The 26782-nt window shown below is 38.9% G+C and overlaps 1 protein-coding gene across 6 annotated transcripts in view; it reads left to right on the top strand.

The window, feature by feature from the left end:
- Nucleotides 1-26782, top strand: part of LOC120532652 (inactive N-acetylated-alpha-linked acidic dipeptidase-like protein 2) — a 2009486-nt gene that overhangs the window by 579698 nt on the left and 1403006 nt on the right. The window contains exon 1 of one of the 6 annotated variants that reach the window (XM_039758913.1): nucleotides 20681-20752. The exons of the other annotated variants lie outside the window; for them this stretch is intronic. The gene's annotated coding sequence lies outside the window, so the exon portion shown is untranslated. Of the gene's footprint in view, nucleotides 1-20680; nucleotides 20753-26782 lie in introns of those variants that run through there. 6 annotated transcript variants of the gene reach the window in all.

Here is a 26782-nt window from a genome sequence, read left to right as displayed (position 1 = left end):
ATCAGCTATATGTTTGTGGGTGGCAGCAGTTAGGAGACCCGGGTTTGCTTCCCGGGTCCTCCCTGTGTGGAGTTTGCATGTTCTCCCGCAGGTAAGGTGCATTGGCAATCCTAAATTGTCCCTAGTGTCTGCTTGATGTGTGTGTGCCCTGCTGTGGGCTTGCGCCCTGCCCAGGATTTGGTTCTGCCTTGCGCCCTGTTTTGGCTGGGATTGGCTCCTGCAGACCCCTGTGACCCTGTGTTAGGATATAGCGGGTTGGATAATGGATGGATAGATGTTTGAGGGCTTTGGGTAAAAGAAAATGCTGAGCTGTCAACTGATAACTGCTTAGTATTGAGTTAGCCTGGAACATCCAGAAGAGCTGTTTACACCCTTACTTCACCCTCTGGGAAAACCTCTCCGATATTAGAAGAGGTTGAGAATATGGAGCTTGAATGAACCCTGTTCAAGACGTCAGTAATGGTACCCGCAAAGGACTGGGTTTGAAAATTGGTTTCTTTCAGTCAACTCTAAGATTTTGAGAGAGATACCAGTAGGAAATCACCTCCTCTTTATCACAAAAGAAAGATGTTTTACATGGAGAGATAAAAGAAGGGTCTGCAGATTTAAGTGATTGGTACCTGCGTATCTGGAAACCAGAAATAATAATCTTTTTGAGGTAAGAGTTTGTTGACAACATAGAAAAACACTTTTTGCAGAGTCAATCATGCTTTAACAAACCACTTTGATGACTCCGGAAGGCTAAGTGGGCTTTCTCTCAGGATGTTCTTTGCAAGAGTGTGAAACACTGGCCTCGATTAGTGATATTGCAGTGTGGTGGAGGAAGCACTATTCCACAACTGAGCAGACATGCCTTCCTCAGGGAAAGCTATACCTGAAGCATCTGGTGAGAGCAGGTTGATTTCTGTGTCTGAAAAGGTTTTAAGTAGCAGTTTTTAAGAAACTCTTTAGGGAAAGAGTATAGGGATGGTTGTAGCCTGCAAATAAATTCTCAGGTTGCTAGATGTTTAAAAGGACTATTGAAAAATGATAACTTTTTAATCTGTTATCTAGCCCTGTTTTTTGCAGTAACGACCAAGTAAAAAAAATAATCTTGCGCTTTCGTGGACAACTGAGAAAACAAACTTTCTGATGCAAGTGACTTCAAACAGACCCAGCGGGGGCCAGTGTTGAAAAACAGCAAACAGTATTACAACATCTATTAAAAATATCTAAATTAAATGTAAACTATACAGTCATATGCTCACAATGCCAGAGGCACATGTATTTTTTGCTAAAATTGTTAAATAAATATGAGAGGAGGTTACAAAAGTGAAATGTATTCCAGCAAATTCGGGCTTTAGAACTGAAGACCTGCCTCCCCCCATGATTTCAATGCCTTCAAAACAGAGGCTCAAATTGCTTGATCTGTCTACTGGAGAATCCTGCCTGTGTTATTTAGACTTGAGGAGAGTTAATGATTGCATAGACACTGCCTAATCTTGTAGGGAAGCAATGGAAAAGCACCTAGTTCTGTTGTTCCATTAGATCATTGCATTTTGAGAAGAGGAATTGCCTGTCATATTTATTTAAACTCAAAGGAGGATAATCTCTTCTGCAGATTACCAGTTTCATTGACAAGGTAATGAGTCACTGTTAAAGTTTAAGGTTGTAAGAACATTCTTCTTATTATTAGAGAGGTGAGATTGCGTTTTGAACATGTGCAGAGGAGGATTGCTGGGTATATTGGGAAAAGGATGCTAAGATTGTAAGAACATTCAAAGTTTAAAAAGCTAGTGGAGGGAGTTCTACTCATCAGCCAGCTAGCTCTTTGGAGATTGCTCACTGTTGTTTGAGATATGAAAGTTTTACTGCAGAATATGATGCAGATGGGATGTGAATCAGTAATTCCAAATATCGTTTCTTGATTGTCACCTGGTAAACAGTGGCTTCCTGTTTTGAAGGCAAGGGAGGAGATGCTGCCCTAACTTTAATACCTTGTTGTGTGAATCACAAATAAGAATAGAGTAGACTGTAAAATCGAATATTTGAACATTGGCAGTGCAACAGGAATCGCTTGGTGGTTTGGAAGCAAGTTACCGTTCAGTCTGTATTGGGTATTCACCAAAAAAGTGAGATTGTGCCATCAAGGCTATAAAATGAGACTCACCTGTATGGTGAGTCGTGTTTTCCATTACAACAACAACAACAACATTTATTTATATAGCACATTTTCATACAAAAAATGTAGCTCAAAGTGCTTTACATAATGAAAAATAGAAAAATAAAAGACATAATAAGAAAATAAAATAAGTCAACATTAATTATCATAGAATAAGAGTAAGGTCCGATGGCCAGGGAAGACAGAAAAAACAAAATAAAACTCCAGACGGCTGGAGAAAAAAATTTGTATACGGTGTGGAACGTGGCCCGGACACCGACAGACGGACAACGGTTTATCACTCAACACACACATGTTTATTCTGTGCAATATTTTCAACAGTTTTAAGTCCGTGCACAAACCCAGTGCCTCCAGCACCGATCCCCCAAAGTCCAGGCCTCTTTTCCCAGTGCCTTCCTTCCGGCCGCCTCCGCTCCTCTGTCTCTCGTCTCTCGTCCACTTCGACCCCACTGTTGACTCCGAATGCAGGGAGGCGGCCCCTTTTATAGCAGCCCGGATGGCCTCCGGCTGCTCCCCGACACTCCTCTGCGGACACTCCCCTGTGTGGCGGAGGTGCCAGCTGCGCACCCGGAAGCCCTCTAGGTGTCCCCAGTCTTCTTCCCCCCAGCACTTCCTGGTGTTGTGGAAGTGCTGAGGTCCAGGGTTCTTCAGGCACCGGGGCGCCCCCTGGTGGAGGTCACGGGCCCCTACAGGGTTGAGCTTCTAAGCTCTGCACCCGTGGTCCCCAGTGCAACCAGAGCGGTTGCCCCCTCGTGGTCTGGAGGAGGCGTAAGCCCTTCTCTGGTCCTCCTGGGCGTCCCGGCTGGGTACCACCCCCAGCCGCGTGCCACAATGGGAGAAGAAGTTCAGTAGTCCCAAAGGATGTTAGAGTAACGCTGTTTATATTCTGGATTATGAGGGGCTTGTTGAGGAGGTTTGGTCATTAAGTGAGAAGGGTGCCCACTCCATTTGTTGCACTATGAAGAGAAGGATAGTGAAGTTCCAAGGCACACTGAAAGAATAATATCTCTTAGCTAGCCAAGAGGAGCTGTAGATTGTTACTAAGGATAGGGGAGTCTGGTCAGACCTGTTCAGTCTGTTATCTTTATGACCTTCACCAGAAAAGAGTGAAGAAAAAATAAAATAAAACAAACAATGGAACAAGACTAAGAACAAGATTAAAAATGCAAACTCATTCTACAGTCTAACTTGATTTGTATGTGACTACAGAGCAAACATCCTCTTAGAGAATGTCTTATAGTTGCCATTTGTTTTCAAACACTCTCAAACAATTTGGTGTTCCTACCTTCTACCTAACAGTGATTTGGTCTTGTATTGAAAGAAAGCCTGGGAATCTTGACAAAGAATTGGAACTACAAAGTGACAATGATGGCTATGAAACATGACAGAAACAGTTGATGATAAATGAATTGATCTGTGATTTAAGGAAAAAAATGGAAAAAGGAAATTCAAAGGGCACTGCATAAAAACTTCTTTGAAACCTAAGCAGTGAATTTTGGCAACAGTTGCAGATAATAAGTAATTTTAAACTCAGATTAGGAGTGATGAATGACTTTATAACAAATTGAAGAATGAACAAGAAGTGAGGTGGTGACTGATAGATGGTATGTGATAAGCCTAAAGCCTGATGGCTGGAGAAATGAAGAATGACAATGGACAGCATAGTGCTGCTCTTGTTTATTCAGCACATTCTTTAATATTTACGAGCACTACTGAATTTTTAGCAGACTAAAGATAGTTGATGTGGGCAAATTCCAAGTGGCTTCTGTTTTTGCAATGTTTATTCATTTTATTTTTTTTTTTCAAGTTGCATTGTAAATAAGTGTAGTGCTACCCATCCATGTACCTACATTTAGGGGCTTTTATTTCCACTGTGGGGTACAGCCCGGACACAGACAGGTAGACATGTTGGTTTCACCACACACACATTTATTTACAGTTCTATAATACAAAACACTGCATGAACCCAGTACTTCAGCACCAATCACCCCTTTCAGTCCTGCCTTCACAACAACGCCTTTCAGTCTTCAGACCAACTCTCCTCCTCTCCTTCGAGCTCCATCCTCTTCCACCCGACTCTCACCATCGAATGGAGGGAGGCGGCCCCTTTTATACACCTTCAGGTGCTTCCTGAGGAGCCTCCGCCAACACACCCCGTGTGGCGGAAGTACCAGCTGTGTAGCCGGAAGCCCTCCAGGTGTCCCTGCTCCTCTTCCCCCCAGCACTTCCTGGTGTGGCGGAAGTGCTGAGGTCCAGGGCTCCCAAGGCATTGGGGAGCCCCCTGGCGGTGACCACGGGCCCCTACAGGGTTGGGCTTCCAAGCCCTCTACCCGTGGCCCCCAACACAACCAGGGCGGTCGCCCCTTCGTGGTCTGGAGGAGGCACAAGACCTCCTCCAGTCCACCTGGGCGTCCCAGCTGGGTGCCACCCCCAGCCATGTGCCACACCACCTACTGACTATTTCTGCTATGTGAGCAAAACTGCAAAACAGGAACTTGTGATTTAACTTATAAACTCTAGTAGCTGATGCCAGAATGAGAATATTGATATATCCATCCATCCATCCATCCATCCATTATCCAACCTGCTATATCCTAACACTGGGTCACAGGGGTCTGCTGGAGCCAATCCCAGCCAACACAGAATGCAAGGCATGAACAAATCCTGGGCAGGGTGCCAGCCCACTGCAGGACACACACACACATATCAATGCACACACTAGGGACAATCTAGGATCGCCAATGCACTTAACCTGCATGTCTTTGGACTGTGGAAGGAAACCGGAGCACCCAGAGGAAACCCACTTTTAAAATAAATATAACAAGATCATAATATTTCAGTTATTTAAAACTAGCAGCAACACCCAGGGTTACATGGATAAGTAATTTTAAAACAGGACTATCAAACTTCTATTTGGCAGCAGAAGACAGTTTGCTAATTGTATTCCTTTTCTTAGGTGGGATAGTTTTGGCAAAAAAGAAAATAATTATCTGTTACAACACTTTCCTCAAATAAAGGTCAATGCATTTTTCTGGATATTGAGTTCTGTTCTGAAATTAAATACATTTTTGGGGTCAGAATCCAGGAAAAGGCACTTTCCTTAAAACTCACTGTAGTAAAAAGGAAAGGCTTCCCCGGGGTCAAAATGTTAACATTTGAGTAACATTTAGCTGAGATTGGACCAAGGGTGTGGAATTGTATGAATAAAAAACACACCCACGCTGAGTTTTATATATGTTATGGGTAGAGCCTAAAAACTGGATAAACCTAGCATTACCAGGGTAAACCTCACGTTATCCAAAAAAGTTGGAATTGGAAATAACATTTTGTTCAAATCAGGCTTAGATTACCTGGGTAATGCTAGCTTTATCCAATTTTTGCACTTTACCAGTAACATATATATGATAATCAGACCAACTGATTCATAGGCAATGTTCTCATAGCCATGAATCTACATTCATTTTTAGCAGAAATCGTTTTAAAAATATGAACAAGTACATGGCCTTTTTGTTCTAGTTCAATTTTACAAGTAAAACTCTACATCCACTCTACTGGATTTCTTTAGTTTATATTATCTTCTGCCATCATCTTACATCCTTGCATTTTTGTTTCAGTATCAAGTTAATCTTTTCGGTACTGTGCCTTGCTTAAAAGCATTCCTTGCCACCGAAAACCAAGGTCACCAAATAGCACCTAATGACAGTAAATGAGGTGTGAAGATCAAGTCATATTTAAAACTTGGCATTTTTGTCAATATGTGGATGCAAAGTATTATAATTGTTGTCTTTGGTGGAGTAAGATTACAAACTAATTTATTGCTAAATGAAGAAACATCCATGGATTCATCCATCCATTTTCCAACCCGCTGAATCCAAACACAGGGTCACTGGGGTCTGCTGGAGCCAATACCAGCCAACACAGGAACCAATCCCGGGTAGGGTGCCAACACACCCACACACCAAACACACACTAGGGCCATTTTAGAAACGCCAATCCACCTAGCCTGCATGTCTTTGGACTGTGGGAGGAAACCAGAGCGCCCGGAGGAAACCCATGCAGACACGGGGAGAACATGCAAACTCCACGCAGGGAGGACCTGGGAAGTGAACCCGGGTTTCCTAACTGCGAGGCAGCAGCGCTACCACTGCGCTACCGTGCCGCCCTCCATGGATTCATTCATATACTAAACCTTATTAGATCACTTTTAAGGTTGTATGGAACCTGAGCCTTACATATTAGCATTGACAGCAAACAACTAAATTTGGGTGGGATGCCAGACTACACTCATGCACATATCCGTGCATGCACTTAGACAGGCCAATTCTGAGATTTTGAATTACACATCCTGCTTAGCCAAATCAGCGAGAAATCATCAGAATGAAAAGAAAAATACTTGCTAGGTCATGTGTTTTGGGACTGTCCTAATTAAGACCATTTTGGGCAAAGATTTTTGCTTTTCTATAGGACAATGTTGGATTCTTAATCCTCAGACACCAGTTTTGGGCTTTTCGTTATTAAATCACTGTATTACGTTTGTGTGGAGTTTAAAAACATTTAAGATGAATGAGTCATAACTTTCATTTACAAACAGAGATTAAGAAGTAACATGATTAAAGTGTTTAAAATTATGAAGGGAATTAGCAGGTCTCAGCTGTAACTTTAAAATACATTTTTATGAAGAACATGGGGATACAGTTGAAAACCTTTTAGTATAGTATTTGACATTTATATATGTGTGTTTTTGTGTATTTTAGGAATTTTGATAAATATGGAATTAAGTGTTAACAAAACTCCATTTACTTAATTTTTTGTTTACAATTCAACCCTAACCCGATTAAACTTTGCTTTTTCCATTTTTTGTTCAATTTTATCTTAAATGACATGAGACCGCAGTCTTTATGACAGAAGTGACAATATAAATAAATATGGCCTTATCTCTCAGTGTATAAAATAACTGATCAAAATCTGTTAGTTTTAGTAAGCTTTTTGTCAAGTAGGATTTGGTTGACTTTTACTTTGACTCTTGAGTAATTAATCTTTTGGATTCTTAGTTGTTTTATTTTGGTTTAATCTCATGGTTTTGACCCTCTTTTGTTATGTCATGTCCGTTTTAGTTTGTCATTACCTGGTATTTTAACACTCATAGTGATCCTCAGACACCTCAGCTTGTCATGAAACAGTTAAAAGCACATTTTGGACTGAAGGAAATTTTGAAAATTCTAGGTGAATATGATGTACAAGCTTGTTCTAAATGAATTTCTGACTGATTTTTTTTTTATGTAGTAAACCAAATTGTTGGTACGTCATTACTCTTTTATTGTAATGCATATATTTGGAAATAAATACATTTAATTAATAAAAAATTAGATACACTTCCTAATTTAGATTTTTGCCTGTGGTAATGATGATCCTAGCTGTCATTCTATCTGGCTAAAGCTCCTCTATACCTCACTAACCTAGGCTGGCAGTCATGTTATATTTGAGTCTTGGTTTTTTTTTTAAACTCTTCTTGAGTTTTACTGAGGCTAGAATATTCATCTTGGTGCCATTTTCCAGATTTTTGGCCATGGAATTTTACCTGGAGCTTCTGTTTTGAAGTCATTTATTTTTTTTACCATTTTTTCTGACTCCGTTTTGGTGTCATGAATGGCATTGTTATTTTATGGCTTTCATGTTGCCAGTTTTCATTAGCATTCTCCCATGATGTACCAGGGCTGTGCCGGTTGTGATACCATTGGTGCACTTTAAAAGCAACCACTTGTATTCAAGATGAAACCATACCTATGGCTTATGGGCTTGATTGTCTGATTACTGGTTATTGAAACAAAGCTCTGTCTTTTGACTTTATTTTTGGTTTACAGTTTGGTATTGACAACTCTCTTTTTGATTTCCAGTTTTGACCTTTGCTTGTTTTCTGATTCCATTCTCTCAGCTGATTCTCGCTCAATGGTTTTTCTGGTTAGAACAATCCTACTAATCCCACCAAATTCACTCACTGCTTAACAGTTAGAAAGCACTTCATTAATGCAGCAACCGTATCAGCAGCTCTTTGGGAGCAACATCAACTCAGAATTTTACCAAAATCAGAACTTTATGAATAATCTATTTAAAGTCATAATAACTATGGTTGACAGTACTTTCTTATTAGAACACTACTTATTTTTAACTCATCCTTTGTTATATAGAGAAAACAGAACATTACTTAAACAGTCTAAACAAGGCCTTCTGACTTTATGAAAAGTTACTGACAATGTCTTATCTATTCCTATTCATATTCCACCCTTTTTGTAACTGTCAGAAACCTTGTAGCATTTTTAAGTTTACGTATCATATTGCACAGCTGCTAGTTGAAGTCTCTCTCTTCTCAGTATACTGGATGGGATATTGTGCCTTTTGCAGTAGTTATTATTGGTGCAACCAACAATATACATTTCAGTACACTTTCACATTATTATTGCTGTTATTGAGCACTATAATAGTGAAATTCTCTACCAAGTACCAAGTCATTAAAGAACAAAAACAATATATATAATGTATATATCATGCATTCAAATCACTCTCATACGCAATAAAATGATATTAATTAAATGCGACAACATTTAGGGAGGGCGATCAGTTGCATGCATGAGTGCAGGTATTATAGTGGACAATAATGAAGCCCAAGCTATGAAAATCAGTTCAAATGATTCAATATAAATAAATATAAACAGGAGAATGTCAAAAATGTCTGGGACAATATCCAAATCTTGGTTTATGATAAATTGAAACACCTCATTATCATACAGCTTAAAATAAAATGTTTGGTTTGTATGCCTTCAGTGACCTTTATGTGGGTGAATTTTTCTTCAACTGAGCTATGCAGTTAAAGGAGTGGAAATCTAGGTGACTGCTGTCATCATTTGTTTAGGAGGTCACTAGCAGCTGAGTTTCCTCAACAGTAGACCAGGTAGTTTGGTAGCATTCAATTTTAAGCATACAACATGCTCAGAGGTGCTTACTAAGGCTGCTTCACTAAGATTATCTGATTTCATGGTCTACCTTACTTAAAAGCTCAAGAAATGCCCTCTAGAATCCAGTCACATAGTTTATATTCCTTTACAAATGCAAAGTCTTAGAAAAACCTTGAACTCATACAGTAAATTGGATAATTTTTAATAGATTTAGAGAGTGTCGCTATTATAATAAGGTGTTTATGTGTACCTACTGTATGCAAAAATATATTTCAGTATACTGTACAAGCAATGCAGAGCACATAAGTGTATTTTTTGTATATGTGCAGTCATAATAGGCTGTTTTAATATGCTCTCAAATCAACTGCTGAGTTGCTAAGTGGTTTTTGGTTTTTGTCTTATTTAGTATGGTATATCTACTATCTACAGTATATTTGTGCACAACTCTTTTGTATAAATTGTAGCTTCTGCAATTGATAGCATTACAAAGTCCTCCAGAAGAAGTTCACCTTTCTTTCTCACATGACTACTCCCTCAACAACTCCACTGTGCCAGCTGTAATGGAGCAGGTAGTCTGGTGAGTTTACTTGCATTGTTTCTGCAGTGTGATTTGTGTTCAACAAAGGCAGTATTTTGATTAGAATTTCCTATATAGTACAGCGAAAATCGTTTAACACGAAACTGGGAGACTGAAATATTTTTTCATGTTAAAAGAATTTCGTGTTAAAGGATATTACAAAAAAAACATACAGTATATTCAACAAAATTAAGTTTATTAGAGTACATTTTATTTACATAGATATGTATATATGCATGTATTTAATAAAAATCAATGAACAAGTAAAGCCGTCTCTAAATCCTCGTGCTTGGCCGTTCTCATCCGTTTTCGCTCTGGCTCAAACTTACTCCATTCAAACATTTCCGTAATTTGTTCTCTTTTTTTTAATTATTGTTAATAATGTAGAGTTAACAATATCAAAATCTTTACAGATTTCCGTTTTCATCTTCTGTTTTTGATCAACAGCCTTAAGAAGCTCCATCTTCATTTTAAGCGAAATAGCAGTTTGCTTTCCCCCTGAGCTCTTTGCCATTGTGCTTGTAAAAAAAATTCTTCTAAAATAGAAAAAAAAAACCGCAAACCAAACTCACTGATTTTTACTCACACTGCGATGTACTCATCACCGAATTCCAAAGCCAACTGATGAGAGATGAGATGTTTTTGTGTGGTGTTTGTAGGGATGGAGGGTGAAAGTTGCTTAGATAAACAAAATTGGCTCGTGTCACAGGCTATTCCGAGGGTATTTCAAAGCCAAGTTAGCCTCCTTTCTATGAAACATGTGAAACCACCTCTCTTTCATTTCACACCCCTCTTAAATCTCACCTGCACGGCTGGTGTTTTCCGTATTTTGTTCATTCCCTGAAGGGAAATCTTTTCGTGTTAAGCGATTTTCGTTTCGTGTTAAGAGAAAAAAATGCATGAAAATACATAGTAGTTTGTCGGGACCATTGTATTATTTCATGTTAACCAATATTTTGTCTTAAGCGTTTTTGCGTTAAACGTATTTCACTGTATGTTAAAAAAAAAACAGAAATACTGTGTCAATTTGTCGGTGAATGTAATCATTTTTGTTGTGGATTGAATAAAAAAAGGACTAGATTTTTACATGTATATTTTTGTATTGTAAACACAAACAAATGAATACGATTTCCAGGAAATGTAGGGGTATTAGTTGTGGCAAGTCAATATCATGGCCTAACCTACACAATAAAGACAAAAGAACACTCCAAGCAACTCTGTGAAAAGGTGATTGAAACTATCAAAGTCAATAAATATTCCTTGGAATCCAGTTAAATCAATCATTCAGACATGGAAAGAGTATGGAACAGCTGTAAATCTGCCCAGAGCAGGCTGTCTATAAAAACTGAGTGATTGTGCAAGAAGAAGACTAGTAAAGGGAAGCCACCAGGAGTTACAAGTTGAAACAGTTACAAGATGAGTTTGGACTGACAGTGCATACAACAAAACCCTGCCAGGGTGCTTCACCAGTCGCACCTTTAAAGGAGAGTGACAAAGACAAATCCATTGTTAAAAAACGCACTTCTCAAGCTAGAGTTTGCTAGAAGGTACATGAGAGACTCTCCAGTTACGTTCTATTGTCTGGTGAGACCAAAATCGAGCTTTTTGGCTATCAGGCATAAAAATATATTTGGTGTAAGCCAATGTGTAGTGTAGTGAATGGTAGTGACAGGATCATGCCGTGGGGATGCTTCTTTGCAGTAGATCCAGGAGGGCTTGACAGGGTGGAGGGTGAAATGAAAAGTAGAAAAATACACGGAAATAATATAGGAAAACCTGATGCAGTCTGTAATATACTTGTTCCTTGGAAGAAGGTTACTTTAGACCATTTTGCAGAGATCTGTTTTCACTTTGACTTAAGGGAATGTTTTTCTATTTACTGGTGTCAAAAAGTACACTGTGATTTAATATGGTATAACAATAAAATGTGAAAACTGTAGCTTGTGTCTGCTTTGTACCTGGTTTATTTAAAATGGACAGACTAAGACTGTCAGTCACTTCAGATGTGTATCTTTGTAAATAAATTACTATAAATGTGCTTTAGAATCTGTTATAAGTTAACACATTTTCCAACTTGTATTGCAAAGGTCAGTACCATACTGGCTAAGGTACTGGTCACTGGTCTTAGCCTTTTCTTTGGATGCTCTACTTTACTTGACTGAATTTGTCTGTTTATACATGCACACAATTCATGGATTCAGCTACTTTGCTAAATTAATTTGTGGGCGCCTGAAAGTATTTTAGATAAATATTCCATTATGAAATAAGGAGAAGCTGTTGCTGTTGCAATTTGAAAGCAGGGCTATAACTTTTTCAGGACCACAAAGGGGTAAACATGGTGGCTCAGCATTTAGTGCTGCTGCTTCACAGCTCTGTGCTCCTAGGTTTACATCCTGGACTGGAGTTTATATTGTGACACACGAGTCGCTGTCTTGCACACCAAGACACAAGGCTGAGTCTCAGTTCTTTAGCAAAACCAGGTTTTTTTCAAAATTGAAACAGGAACAGCACGGTTATTTATTGTAGCAGGATCTGCCACTCTCCTATATGCAGACGCAGCAAATGGGCAGGGTCGGGGCCAGGTCAGTGACCAATTAATACTGTTCCTTGCATTTATAATGTTCCTTGTATCTCTCATTGGTGACAGGCGCCTATAGCGCAACCACAATCAGCTCGTAGTTGTTTCTGCAGCGCTATACTGCAGCTCTGCGAACCTGCAATTACCTCGGCATTGGACAAGAAGTCTTTCGCAGACGTGGCAATCACGGTTTGCCGTGTCATCTCGTTGGGGGGTTCAATCCCAAAAGAGTTCAGAAACCTCAGAAAATACTTTACCTCACTACAGAATATATGCTGTTTAACTTGTAACTCTGAAGTGTTGGTGTGGGTTTGTGCACGAATGTTTCCTAGGATGGACTGGCGCAGTTTGCAGTGCTGGTTCTTGCATTGTGAATTATGCTCTGGACTCTCTGTAAACTTCTCCTGGATTTAGCAAATGGATGTAAATTCACAAAGATATAGAACATAACCGGTAGAATTGTAGCCTTTTACTATTAAGGACCTATGTATAGTTATTGACCTTTTTCCGTCTTTATAAGTTAATTAGTGAGTGTGTCAACTATTAATTTACAAATTTAAAATTCAAAACATTAAGTGGAATTAGTTAATGAATATACTTAACTGTTGACAATTGATTTCTGACACCTTTGAACTGTGGCAGTCTGAAGCATTCCTAGAGCCACTGCTACAATGGTTACTTTGAATGCTACAATGTGATATTTATGTGTATTCATTGTAATTACTCTGTAAGTACCTATGAAACTGTAAAGTTCATTTAATTACTGTTACAGAATGCTTACTCTGTCACTTTTGGAGGGATATGTGTAAGCAGATGTTTTTTCTGTGTTATTCCAAACTGTACATTATGCTTATTTATTAGAGTACTGTGCTTACTTAATCCATTTACTTCATTTCAGGGTGTAGGTGCCTATCCCAAAAACACTGGGTGCAAGGATCAACAAGTGACATTTCCCTATTCTCACACAATTGACAACCCATGCTTGCATCACAATTACACAGGCAGATACAGAATATTCGTGACTTAATTAAAGTTTAATTTGGCAAATTTCTTACGTTAATGGTTGGTTCACTTTTTTGATCTGAATTATTCCAACACAACACACATTTCTGCAGCAACAGGTAAAAGACTGAAACCATTTCTAATCAAGTGACATACTTTTTTATAGAGTAACACACACATAGACACCAGGCTAGTCAACTGCAGATGTTCGAGATGTAGGAGGAAATAAAAGAAAACCAATATTATTTAATTATTTGGCTGATGTTTTTATCCAAGGCAATTTTAAATAATTGAGCTACAGTTAGGTATATTTCTTTTGTTTTACCAATTAGAGCACAGGCAAAGTGTCAGTAGTGGAATCTGAGCCCACAATCACATCGTTTGAAATCTAAAGCCTTAACCACCGCTCCACACTGCCTGATTTAAAACCTGGAGAGAACCTGCAGTCTTGACATAGAGGTTGGGAATTGAGCAAAGAGCTCTAACATGGTGAAGCAACATCACCAAGCACTGTACCCTGAGCCTCCTATATATTAATCAGTCAACCTCTGTGTTTGATATAATATGTTTATTAGTACATGCAATCAAAAATGGCTTTACAATACATTTTTCTCGACAGTGTGTCATGACTATTAGTTTCAATGATAAACAGTTTTACGGTAATGAGAAGTACATATTTGTGCAGCAAGGCCTACCAATGTTAATATACCTAAAATAAAAGTAAAAAATGTTTGTTTTATTTGTACAGTGATTTTAATATTTTATACATATGGATTACATATCATAGTTTGAGTTTGACTTGGTACATAAACAGTGGCACTGAATAAATGTAGCACTGGTAACTGTACCTTAATAAAATGTCTTTATAGTTCCTTTGCTGGTTTTTAAGGCCTTAAAAAAATCATGTGCTTGCTTTTACTGCATGATAACTCGAATGTACCAACATTAATATCATTATCCTTTGAATTAGATGATTCAGTCTAAGACTGTAGCCATGGCAGAATGTTTACAACCTCCCGAGTGTTTGGTAACAGGTTTAAAATTAGATTTCCTGCAATTTGCAGACCCTGTCAGCAGTATTTACCTATTAGCCAATAACCGCCTTTAAATTATTTCTTACCTCAAGGAGTCCTAGCGGCGATGTAAGCTCCTGCGTGGATGTCAAGACGCAGTGTGTCATTTTGCATTCCACTCTTTGACAGAAGTGCTTCTGGCAAGGTTTTTTTTTTTTTGGGGGGGTGAGGGTATTCATTCAGGCATTTTTTTTTCCTTTTACTTTATGACTGGGACAGGGGAGATCTGAAACAGGGTCATCCCAATTCTCTGCCCCGAACAGAGAGTCAAGTATGTATTTCTTGAAATCTAAATGGCTTGATTTGTACAGTAGCTGAAGGTTGTTTTGGCAGTAGGCACAGGCCCATGAGGTAATGTCTTGAAGTGCTACTTATTTTTTTTCTGATATTTTTAACAGAACAAATTACAATGCATTGTGCTTGCAGAGAGCAATAATAATAACTGTAGCCAGGTTGATCAAATATGTTCTGGACTGTATAGGCAGCCTTCCCCAAAACTCTAGGAATACTAAAATCTGTTATGAGAGAAGTAACTTCACCATTGTGTCAGTTCATACTTATAATGGACAGACCTCTTGGTGTTACTTGAGGTATATCACAACAAAAAAGGGGAATTTTCATATTCTTAGAATGTACTACTATGTTGCCAAGTATTTTAAGAGCAAAAGAAACACAAATACAATACAATACAATACAGTTTATTTTTGTATAGCCCAAAATCACACAGGAAGTGCCGCAATGGGCTTTAACAGGCCCTGCCTCTTGACAGCCCCCCAGCCTTGACTCTCTGAGAAGACAAGAAAAACTCCCCAAAAAAAAAACCTTGTAGGGAAAAATGGAAGAAACCTTGGGAAAGGCAGTTCAAAGAGAGACCCCTTTCCAGGTAGGTTGGGCGGGCACGGAGCAGAATTTAACTGTAGATGATATCACATAATAAGATTTGGATATTTTTAGAGTCCTGGAGACCTCATCCATCAAGCTGCCTCCCCATTTGGCCATTCCACGGCTGAAACGTTGCTTGGCCAGTCAATCTGATGAAAGGACCCCTCAAATAAAGAATGCATTTTTTTTAAAAAAGCTAATATAGTCAGCATTACTAAACTGACAAATATGAGTTAAGTTTGAAGGCCTTGTGGATAAAGTCACACAACCTTGCTTTACTAACCTACATGTATGGATGTGAGCGCCTGCCTATATTAAATTAACTCCAGAAGCAAAAAAAAAACAATATAACATAAAAATAAACAGGAACCTGTCAAAATAGTGAATAAAGTAACAAGTAAAATTGTGAATTTGATTTATTTTTTTCTGACTTGTATTTTATGTTTTTTTTTTTTCATGTTCAGTTCTAGGTCCCAGATTGTGTTTCTGAGGATAGTTTTGACCTAGCTTACTAATGAGCATCTTGCTCCAAATTTGCAAAGTCTGTTGACTGAGTCAGAAACTTTGGGACATCTTAACCATTAGATAAACAAATGAGCTTGGTGGACTCAATGGTCTCCTCTTGTTTGTCAGATATCTTATGTTCTTGTTCTTATGTCCTGTACTGTTTATCAAATTTTCATCTCATGATCCCATATTTTTTAAAGGATCCAAGATTATATACTGCTGTAGATGGAGAGGAGTGGCAGGGTGATGCGGTGGTAGTGCTGCTGTGTCTCAATAAGGAGACCGGGGTTCATGCCGTAGGTGCTCCTTGTGAGGTATTTTCAGGTTCATGTGTCCAGTTGAGTTTCACTCTGAGTTCTCCGGTTTCCTCCCACAGTCCAAACAAATGGCAAGTAAGTCAAACTGGTACTGCTAAACTGAGCCAAGTGAGCGTGTGTATTTGCCCTGTGATGGTCTTTTGCCCTGACTAAGTGTTGTACCCACCTTGAGTAAGTGGATTAGGCAACTGTTATGCATGTAGATGAAGATAGAAGGGTTTTAAGCATAAAGAGACCAGAAGATGACATGTAGTTGGTATTAGCAGGAAAATGTTGAAACCAGAAAATCAAAAGCAATATCATCAAGGCGAAGAAAAAGAAACAAACAAAAAAAAAAAAGCAAAGACAAAAACAAAAAAAGACAAAGGTACATTTCTTGTACCAGGAAATGCTAATCAAAATTAATTTAACATGAAGCAAGGGATAATTAAGTTTTAATTACACACATGATTATTTAGTTATAGTTAAACAAGATTATAATTAATCGCATTATATATAAATAATCTCAAAGTAATTTTACAACTGATACTAAGTAATATTGCTGCAAAGTACGATCATCTTTAGATTGGAACAGAATCAATAATCTTGAACTGTTCAGGCCAGCAACTATATTGTACTGAGATTTACTGGAACAATAATCTCCCAGTCTGAAGTTGTTAATATAATTTAGAAATCTGGTTTGGGAATATGACATCTTAATGCATCTTTACTTTATAAAGTGCCATTTAAAGTAATCACTAACTTTTGTTTACCATATGAGGAAGTAGGTGAATATTATAATCCAGTATTGATTAAGACAAATGTTGTTGCCTGAGCTGTAAAACATGTACATAATGGATGTAACATTTCTATCTTTTTACTTATTTTAGTTTATTTACATTTGTGGGAAACAAGGGCCTATCTAGGCAGCACTGGGCTCAAGGCAAGGACCCACCCTGGACACTCACAGAGAGGGAAAAATGTATGAATGAGTAGTTTAAAAAGTTCAATTTTTCATTGTTTTTTTAAAAACAATGTAACATGAAGGTACTGCCATCACCGATCCAGAATATTATACACAATTTTAATGGTATCTCTACATCTATTTGGATTTTCTGCTATCACATCAAGGCGTTTGATGACCTTAAATTTGCAGGTTCGAGTGTGGGTATGTGACTATTTGCATCTCATAATGAACTAGGACCACATTTGCTACTGATTAGAGTGATGAAAAAGTATCACCATCATTTATCAGAAACAATTTACTTCTATTTTGTTATAATTAATAGAATAAATACCTTCCTCAGCATATGTTATAAATGATGAAATTGCGTAAAAGAGTTGAAGAGTGGGAGTCATTGATATGCTGCCTGCCGCTACACTAGTAATACTTATAGTAGATCAACCAGAATGGCTGTAATGTCATGATAAATACAAGTCTTTGAAAACGTCTTCCCTTAAAATTTGTTTTAATCACAAACTACGAGACGATATTTAAAAAATGAAAGATGTGAAATATGAAAGGCAAGTGGGAAAATTAAGCACATCTTTTTTCCAACTTAATTGCTGTTTTGAAATATTTGTTGTGAATGTACTGTATATCTGGGGTACTGCAGTTCCACAAATGCCACCACATTGACTTAATGTGTGAGATTTAATCTTTTATAATAAGTGAAACATAAAAAATATGCTATAGTATGAATTATCTCTAATTACTATACAAGTTAGGTTTCTGTTAAGAAATCTGTGACTATTCATAATTGCTTAAGTAAAAGGATTATTGTATATGTTAATATGTTTGTTTATTTAAAAAAGGAAGCTTTATTAAACCTATTTAATTTTCTTTAATAACTCAAGGACATAAAGCCTGTAATAGCCGCATTGGGCACAAGGCATGAGGTGACCATTGATGGACCACTAGTCCACCACAGTAATTGTTAGCATACTCATTCACAGGATTAGCTGACAAATACCAGATAACCTAAAAAATATAGACTAATAAACTGGATGTATGTTGATTTTGAAGTTATTTACTATGACGTGATTTTAAAACCAACATCATAAAATGTGAAGTTTCAAAGATGAAAAAATAAATACATGGACACTGCAGGTTAAGTCTGTATTAATGAAACAATTTGTAATTTACCTGTCAGCATTTACTATCGTCTAGCATCCACTTTCAAAACATATAGCTTGTGTAAGGAAAGCTGACAGCTATGTACCTGGAATATAGATCTGAAATGTATTTGATAGAAATGTTCACTGGTGTGCTGTTGCTCAAGGCAATAGAGAAAGTCAAACAGCTGTGAATTTCGTGAATATATATCTATCTATTTGTTGTATATATACTGTGTATTTATATAAGTCCATGAAACTTCTGGGATTGGTCATTTAAGCAGCAGAGGGGGTTGTTAATCAGTTTCAGCTGCTGTGGTGTTAATGAAATTAATAACAGGTGCACTAGAGGGGTAACAATGACACGACCCCCAAAACAGGAAAGGTTTAACAGGTGGAGGCCACTGACATTTTTCCCTCCTCATTATTTCTGGCTATTTTTTCACTAGTTTTGCATTGGGCTATGGTCAGTGTTACTACTGGTAGAATGAGGCAATACCAGGACCCTACATAGGTTGCAAAGGTAGTCCAACTTCTCCAGGATGGCACATCAATACGTGTCATTGCCAGAAGGTTTGCTGTGCTTCCCAGCACAGTCTCAAGGGCATAGAGGAGATTCCAGGAGACAAGCAGTTACTCTAGGAGAGATGGACAGGGCCGTAGAAGGTCCTTGACCCATCAGCAGGACCGGTATCTGCTTCTTTGGACAAAGAGAAACAGGATGAGTACTGCCTGAGCCCTACAAAATGACCTCCAGCAGGTCACTGGTGCAAATGTCTCTGACCAAACAATCAGTAACAGACTTCATGAGGGTGGCCTGAGGGCCTGACGTCCTCTAGTAGGCCCTGTGCTCACTGTCCAGCACCATGGAGCTTGATTGGCATTTGGCATAGAATGCCAGAATTGGCAGGTCCACCACTGGTGCCCTATGCTATTCACAGATGAGAGCAGGTTTACCCTGAGCACATGTGACAGATGTGAAAGGGTCTGGAGAAGCCATGGAAAACGTTATGCTGCCTGTAACGCCATTCAGTATGACCGGTTTGGTGGTGGGTCAGTGATGGTCTGGAGAGGCATATCCATGGAGGGACGCACAGACTTCTACAGGCTAGACAACGGCACCTTGACTGCCGTTAGGTATCGAGATGAAATTCTTGGACCCACTGTCAGACCCTGTGCTGGTACAGTGGCTCCTGGTGCACAACAATTCCTGGCCTCATGTGGTGAGAGTATGCAGGCAGTTCCTGGAGAATGAAGGAATTGATACCATTGACTGGCCACCACACTCACCTCGCCTAAATCCAATAGAACACCTCAGGGACATTATGTTTCAGTCCATCTGATGCCACCAGGTTGCACCTCAGACTGTCCAGGAGCTCTGAGATGCTCTGGTCCAGATCTGGGAGGAGATCCCACAGAACACCATCTGTCGTCTCATTAGGAGCATGCCCCAAAATTGTCAGGCATGCATACAAGCATGTGGGGGCTATACAAACTACTGAGTACAATTTGGAGTTGCTGCAATGAAAGTTCTGCAAAATGGACTAGCCTGCCACATAATTTTTTCACTTTGATTTTCAGGGTGTCTTTAATTTCAGCCCTCTGTAGGTTGATAATTTTCATGTCCATCAGTCGATGGATGTGGCCTCATTTTGTTCCTAATACATTACCCAGTCCATATCAGTATAGTTATCCAGCGGGATTTTTTTTCCAATTGAGATCTGATGTGTTTGCCCTTTTAATTTTTTTGAGCAGTTCAGTGGTTAGTGATGTTGCCTCACAGGTCACAGTCTGATTCAGTTTATAGGTCTTCAACATGGAATTTCTTCCCAAAATCTGGTGTTCATCCATTGCTCAGAGATGTCCTAGACTCTAAAAGCATTAGTAGGTCCTGTGGTATAGTAGTATTAAAACCATGGGTTGACCCAGCCATACTTATAATAAGGTAAAAATTCCCATTACTTGCTTTAATATTGTCCATCTATCCTTAGCCTATGTTTGTTGTGATTATGTTTATCTACTCATCAGTCCATCTGTTTATTTACTGAACCCTTGTATTCTGATTTTACAGTTGCATGGAGCAGAGGTCCAGTCAAATGCTGTCAGGCACAAGGCATAAATCAGCCCAATTCCATCTCAGAGCACACACCCATTTTCACAGCAGGTTGTTACAGAGTTGTGTATTAGCCTAACCTACACATCTCTGTGTACTCAGAGAAAACCTATGTAATTACAGAGAAAATTATGGATCTCCTCTGTATCAGCTGAAACTCAGACTAAGGACTCTGGAGCAGCTAGGCCATTGTGGTGTTTCATTTTGTGTATCATAACTGTAAATCATAAATACTTAGTAGGATTCTTTATTAAAAATGTGTGCATATAAAGTCATGGTTTGTTCATAGACTGTCCAGCTGTTCTCTGTTGCTAGGATACTCTACTGTTAACAGTCCTGTTTTAAAGAGTTGCCATCTGTGTGACCGCTCTCCACTGGTACTCTTTGCATACTGGTGACCCCTGATATTTTGTTTCTCATCTCTTCAGCTGTAACAACTGACCCATAGACAGAAAGGACAGAATTGCAGCTAATGGTGCCCTCCTCTGCCTTGAAAGTGTATGTATAAGTTAAGCACATATCAATATCATATGCTTCCTTATATTCTTCATTTTCTAAATGCTCCAAAAGAATATGTACCAGTGATCACTGTGAAAATTCCTAATAGATAAGACCTCATATTTATTATCTATGTAAATATATTCTTACTCAGTGCAGAGTGCATCCATCCATCCCTCCATATATACATTTTCAAATCATAATTCACCTCCTCCTCCTCCTCCCATTGTTCATGGAGGAGCTGTAGCTCATCTTTGTGAAAATGACCACAGTTCAAGTCCATCACAGTGAATCCCCCTCATTTATAAGAATTTCTCTAGTGTTTCCATCATTCATCTGCCATATAGGTGGTGTTTGAAAGTATTGCCTTTAGTTTAATTTGAAAAATAGCTATGTGCAGTAATAAACCACTGACATGATCCTCCGGCATCCTCACTGTCAGAGGCATCTTCTCAAGTCAGTTGTCATAAGGAGTATGACGATGGTCAATCTATCAGTCAGCCTTATTTTCTACAGTGCTTTCATAAAGATTACTCAATAATACCATCCATCCATTATCCAACCCGCAATATCCTAACTACAGTGGCCAATTTCAGCCAACACAGGGCGCAAGGCAGGAAACTAACCCCGGGCAGTGCGCCAGCCCACAGTAGGGCATACACACACACACACTAGGGACAATTTAGAATCACCAATGCACCTAACCTGCATGTCTTTGGACTGTGGGAGGAAACCAGAATACCTGGAGGAAACCCACGCAGACACGGGGAGAACATGCAAACTTCACACAGCAAGCGAACCCGTTGTTTCCTAACTACGAGGCAGCAGCACTACCCACTGTGCCACCGATACTCAATAATACAATTTACAAAAATCTGAAAAGCAAAAATGCAAATTTTGTCTTCTAGCCACTATTCAAAAGCACAATCCTTTAATACAGGAAAATATAAATTTGAATTCATACTAAAAAAGTCAGTCAGCCATTGTCTGAACATAATCACAGGAGGTGCTGGAGCCTCACCGAGCCAGTTTAGGGCACATGGTAGAAACAAACCCTGGACAAGGTGCCAGTCCATCACAGAGCAAACAAAACACCCACCCTAACCACAGACACACACACACACACACACATCCAGCCCGAACAACACACTAAGTTCAAGTTAGCATTGCCAGTCCACCTAACTTGCATGTCTTTGGACAGCGGGATGAAACCAGAGTTCCTGGAGGAAAACCATGCAGACACGGGGAGAACATGCAAATTCCATGCAGGGAGGACCTGGAATGGGAACCCAATTTTTTCCATTATATGATATTTCAGCAGTCAAAGCCAAACTGTGTTTGCAATTTCCTATTTTGGTTTGTTTCTGACCACTGACTCTATATTTAATTAAATAGATGGATGGAAGGACAAGCTATTAATGCCCTGGAAGCAGCTATTAATCTTTAATTGCTTAAGACATGTTCTTCTGAGATTAATCATGCAGTTTTTAATTTAACTAGTCTTATATGTCCAACAGTGTTTTTAAAAAGCTGGTACGTGCAGAAGGAATACATTTATATGTCCTAATCTAGTTCTGTGATGTTTCCCATCACCACAATCTATAGTTTTAGAAAAAAAGAAGTAATTCTGAAGGCATGTATTCAGTGTGCAGTTTTTGTGACACATAAAAAAACCTTTGTCAGATTAAGGAGTGGATTAGGTTAAGCTTTGAGCAGTTAGCTGTTGGTTTGCTGTGTTTAAATGACAGGGATGGGTATCAGAAGAAAAGCAGCTGAGTTTTTTATTTAATACCCCAGCTTATGTGTGTCAGGCTGATGGAGGAACAAAGAAATATACAGTAGGTCTTTAAAAAAATACCTCATGCCTCGAGAGATGCATAACAGTCTTGCCTTGCACTCAGTTGTCTTTGGTTTATTGGAATATACTGCTGTTGCAGACAAGTAGGTTATCAGAAAAGCAGCAGTGAACATGCACATTAGCTGTAATGTTGAGAGAAGATCTACGGTAGTGGTTTCACCGTGTGAAGTAGACTGCTCAGAAGGCACGACTCCAAATTGATTTTTCATTTGATTTTCACCCTTTCCCTTGGAAGCTGTCATTTTGCGCACACTCTCAAATTATTGTCAGTAAGTAAGTTGATCAACTAGATCCAATCTATAAAAAGCTCTCTGTAGGATAATGCCCATGATTAATCAATATTTATCAGATATACTTCCTTTTACATCCTCTTTACAAAGCAGAGTTATGTTACAAAACGGAGAATTGAATATATCATAAAATCTTTAAAGCACTTGAAATGCAATGGGTTACCGAGCTGCCAAAAATGTAAGTGTGAGTTTAAATTCTGTCAATTTTATTTTATATAGTACCCTTAATAGCATTTAACAGCACAAGGTGCTTCATAAAATAAATAAGATTACGGTATAGTGGCAGATTAATTAAACCAAGATCATGATAAAATTATAATGCAATCACAATTTGTATTTGGGCAGAAATTATAAAATGCAGTGCACCACATGAACAGTAACATTATAAAAGCATTGGTGGAATGGGAAAGAAATGCAATAGGAGGCATAATGAAGAAATTCTTCTGTCAAGCAAAATGTCACAGTATTCTTATAAATTGTAAAATAATTTAGAATATAAATGTTTTTGTTGAAATTGATAGCTTATGTTATATGATTTGTTTTTATGAAATACGTTTAACATATTATCTAATATAATGAACTTTCTTTTCATTTATGCATTGGAAAAGGCGCTATATAGGTGCCTGACCCGACACAGACTGGACACAGAGGCACACATAAAATAAATAAACTTATTTATTTTTCTTCACCTGGTAGCATGTCTTCCCCGTAATCCCCACAGGCACAACACAGTCCCAAGCACAAACACCAAATAAAGCACTCTTTTCTTCCTCAACCTCTCCTCCCAGGCAACCTCATCCTCCTCCTCCTGATTCTGGTTCCTTGAGTGGTGGTTGCTGGGCCCTTTTATAGTTCACCCGGAAGTGCTCCAGGTGGTTGATCACTGAGTTCCGGCTACACTTCCAGGTGTGGCGAATACGCTGCCCATATGGGCTTAGGAGTCCCAGCTGCACCACCCCCTGGCAGTGCCTGCGGGACCCAACAGGGCTGCACCCAACTTCAATTCCCATGGAGCCCTGTCGGAAACCGAGGCACCGCTCCAACCCAGGGGGAGGTATTGCACCGTCCAGGGCTGCTCCCCCTGAATAGAGAGTGCAGGGACGTCCCAGCCGGGCATGAACCCCGGCCGCCTGCCATAGCATATATCTTGTGATGGTTGGCAGCTCTTTGTGCCACAATAAACTAGGGTAAAGTCAAAATGTTCTCAAAATAAAGGTTTTATTCCCACAAAAAGACTCAAGGAGGGAATGCCAAATGGAAGACACAATGCAAAACCTTCGGGCCTGTCTTTTAGTGCCAGTCTACTCACTGGAGTAGCTTGGACTATTTTCTCGCTGTCCACCCTATGATGCCGCAAGCACCAATCAGCTCTCCAGCTTACCTCTCAAAATCCCATTCTTCCTTTCTCTCAAGCCCTCACCTCCTTCTAGCCAGTCATCCCTTTGCTAAAGCTCATCTCTCAGTACAGAAAAAGAAAAAAAGAAGACAACAGCTACTGGGGTGGCTTTATGCCCCATCTCAGGATTACTGCTGGGGCAAACATTACTAGGCTAGTCTGCCCAGATTTCCTCACTTTTCCTGCATTCTGGAGCCCCAGTACAGCATTAAAGGAACAGGCGTCTTTGGTGTCAGGCCTGCCCACTGACCTGTTCTACACTGGAGCCCTCATCTGCCACCAGGTAGTTTGAAGGAGCTTTCCCGAACCACTATCTGTTCTCCTTAATCTTTTACTTAATCTAATATCTGCAGATTAATTATTTTCATTGCACTTACGTATTGGCTACCACAAAGTAAACACTGTACTGGGTTCAATTTCCAATTGTCCATTCATTTTTGTCCTTAGCACTTTTGTGTGCAAAAAATCTATTTGTCCATTTCTAAATTTATGTGAGACTTTATCACCTTTGTTAAGAAACATTTTAATCTTAATTATGTTTCCTAAAGCTTACTCTCTAAAAGTATAGTTGCGTACAAGAATTTATTACAAGTGATTGAAGGTCTGTCCTAATGATTTCATCACCAAATCTAATAAGTGTAATAATGATAAACTGTTGAGATCTATTGTATATTAACAGGTTAGCACTCTCTTGGTATATCTCCTCAAATGAAACAAATACCAAGGAATTTAGGATGTTAATACTGTGTTTCGTTTAATAAACTCAATACAGTACAGAGAGATAAATAAGTGTTCTTTAAAGGACTGGAAACATAAACGCCTCTAATTCTCCGGACCTACCTTCTCAGGCAGATACTGTACTCTGTGGGTCTGGCTATCTGTCTGCTGGTGACTTGCCCATTTTCCCACCTCAGAAAAATCATATTAAATACTCACATCTCATTATCACAGCTCTAACCTCCCTTTCTCCTGCCAGCCCTGTGGCCAGTCTTCCTTAGGCAGAATCATAAAGGGGCATCATATTCCCACCTTCCCTATGCCATGCAGTGCTACTTTTAGCCTTAGAATACATGTGGTCACTCACTTACTGGAGGATCAGTGGCACACTTTGATACTTTTTGGGGCTGTACTGCAAAAAGTCTTTCAAAAATGCTGTCCATTGATGACTGACTTGCAATAAGCTAAATAAAATAGTAGCAGCTGTGTGGTGTAGAACACACTGTTTTACTTTTAGTATTGTGTGAAAATTCTCGCCACTGTATCTTTTTTATTAATGGCAGAAAATCGCTCTGGTGGTGTTACATTCTAATACAAAGCCAGAATCTTATTTTCCGTACTCTGCGCACCAGTGGCTTTGATAGATATACAGTGGGGCTCCTCCAGAGAGTTGTGCTAACTTGTCATGAATTGTCAGTAAAACAGGAAGACTAGCATTAAGACAAACTACTAAAAAAAAGACAGAACATTCTCCAAAGGGAGGTCTGTTGGAATTCTCCTTGAAGTAATACACATTTAATAATGTGAAACAAGTGTAGTACAATGAAGGGAAGCAGGTGTTTAGCCAGCAACCATCTCCTAATTACATCTCCACAGCAGAGCCTGCACGCAGTAAATTGTTATTACGCTGCAATACTGATATTGTAATTATCATAATAGGATCAAATGAAACAATCAACATCAAAATCACAAAAGGCCCTTTGGCTTACTCAATCACATTAGCTATGTAACATCTAAAAATTAGTTGCACATCTAAATTCATCTGTCTTTTTGTTTCTCTTGTTGTTCGATGACAGTGCTTAGTTGGAGAAAGATCCTTCTGCTGTGCAATTAACTTAATGTTTGCTTTGTCCTGCTTTCTTGTACCAAACTTAGATGTCAGTCATTATTCCAACAATGTTGCAGATAACATTGTCAAAATTAAATAGGTGGCTAGTTTCTATTTTTTCTTGATTTCTGAAAATACATGTTACAGGCAAATAAGGGAAAGCTTGTCCGATATCATCGTAACTGTACAGGAAACAAAAAAATAGTAAGGCAGAATTTGAGTCCTCTGTGAAGAACCATCAGTGATTGTCCTCCTAACAACCTGAATTAGTCCAACTGTAATATCTCTTCTGTACATTCAATGCTGTGTTTCAATTTCATTATATTACTCATTCATTTGTTTCTGGCAGTCCACTTCTTGGTGCCCAAAAGTTGGAGTTAACCGATGCAGGAGATGAATACCCTTGCTGGGACATTTCTTCACAAGGTCCATATATGCAGGCATGGCTTAATCCCACTGGTGGGCTTTTACTTATTGTTAATTGATTTTTACATTTGCTATATAAAATATTTACAGTGTTAATCCATTAATCTATTTCATGGGCTCATAATTGCATGATATGTACATACAGTAAATATCGCTTTTCACATACTTTAGGCACATTCATTTTCAGTTCTTTAGTTATAGTCCATGTTTAGCCCTCTATCAGCTTTTTAGTAGT

Source organism: Polypterus senegalus, chromosome 1 (assembly GCF_016835505.1).
Source record: "Polypterus senegalus isolate Bchr_013 chromosome 1, ASM1683550v1, whole genome shotgun sequence".
NCBI lineage: Eukaryota > Metazoa > Chordata > Cladistia > Polypteriformes > Polypteridae > Polypterus > Polypterus senegalus.
Note: the sequence above shows the minus strand (reverse complement) of the source record. Positions and strands in the feature narration are given on the sequence as shown.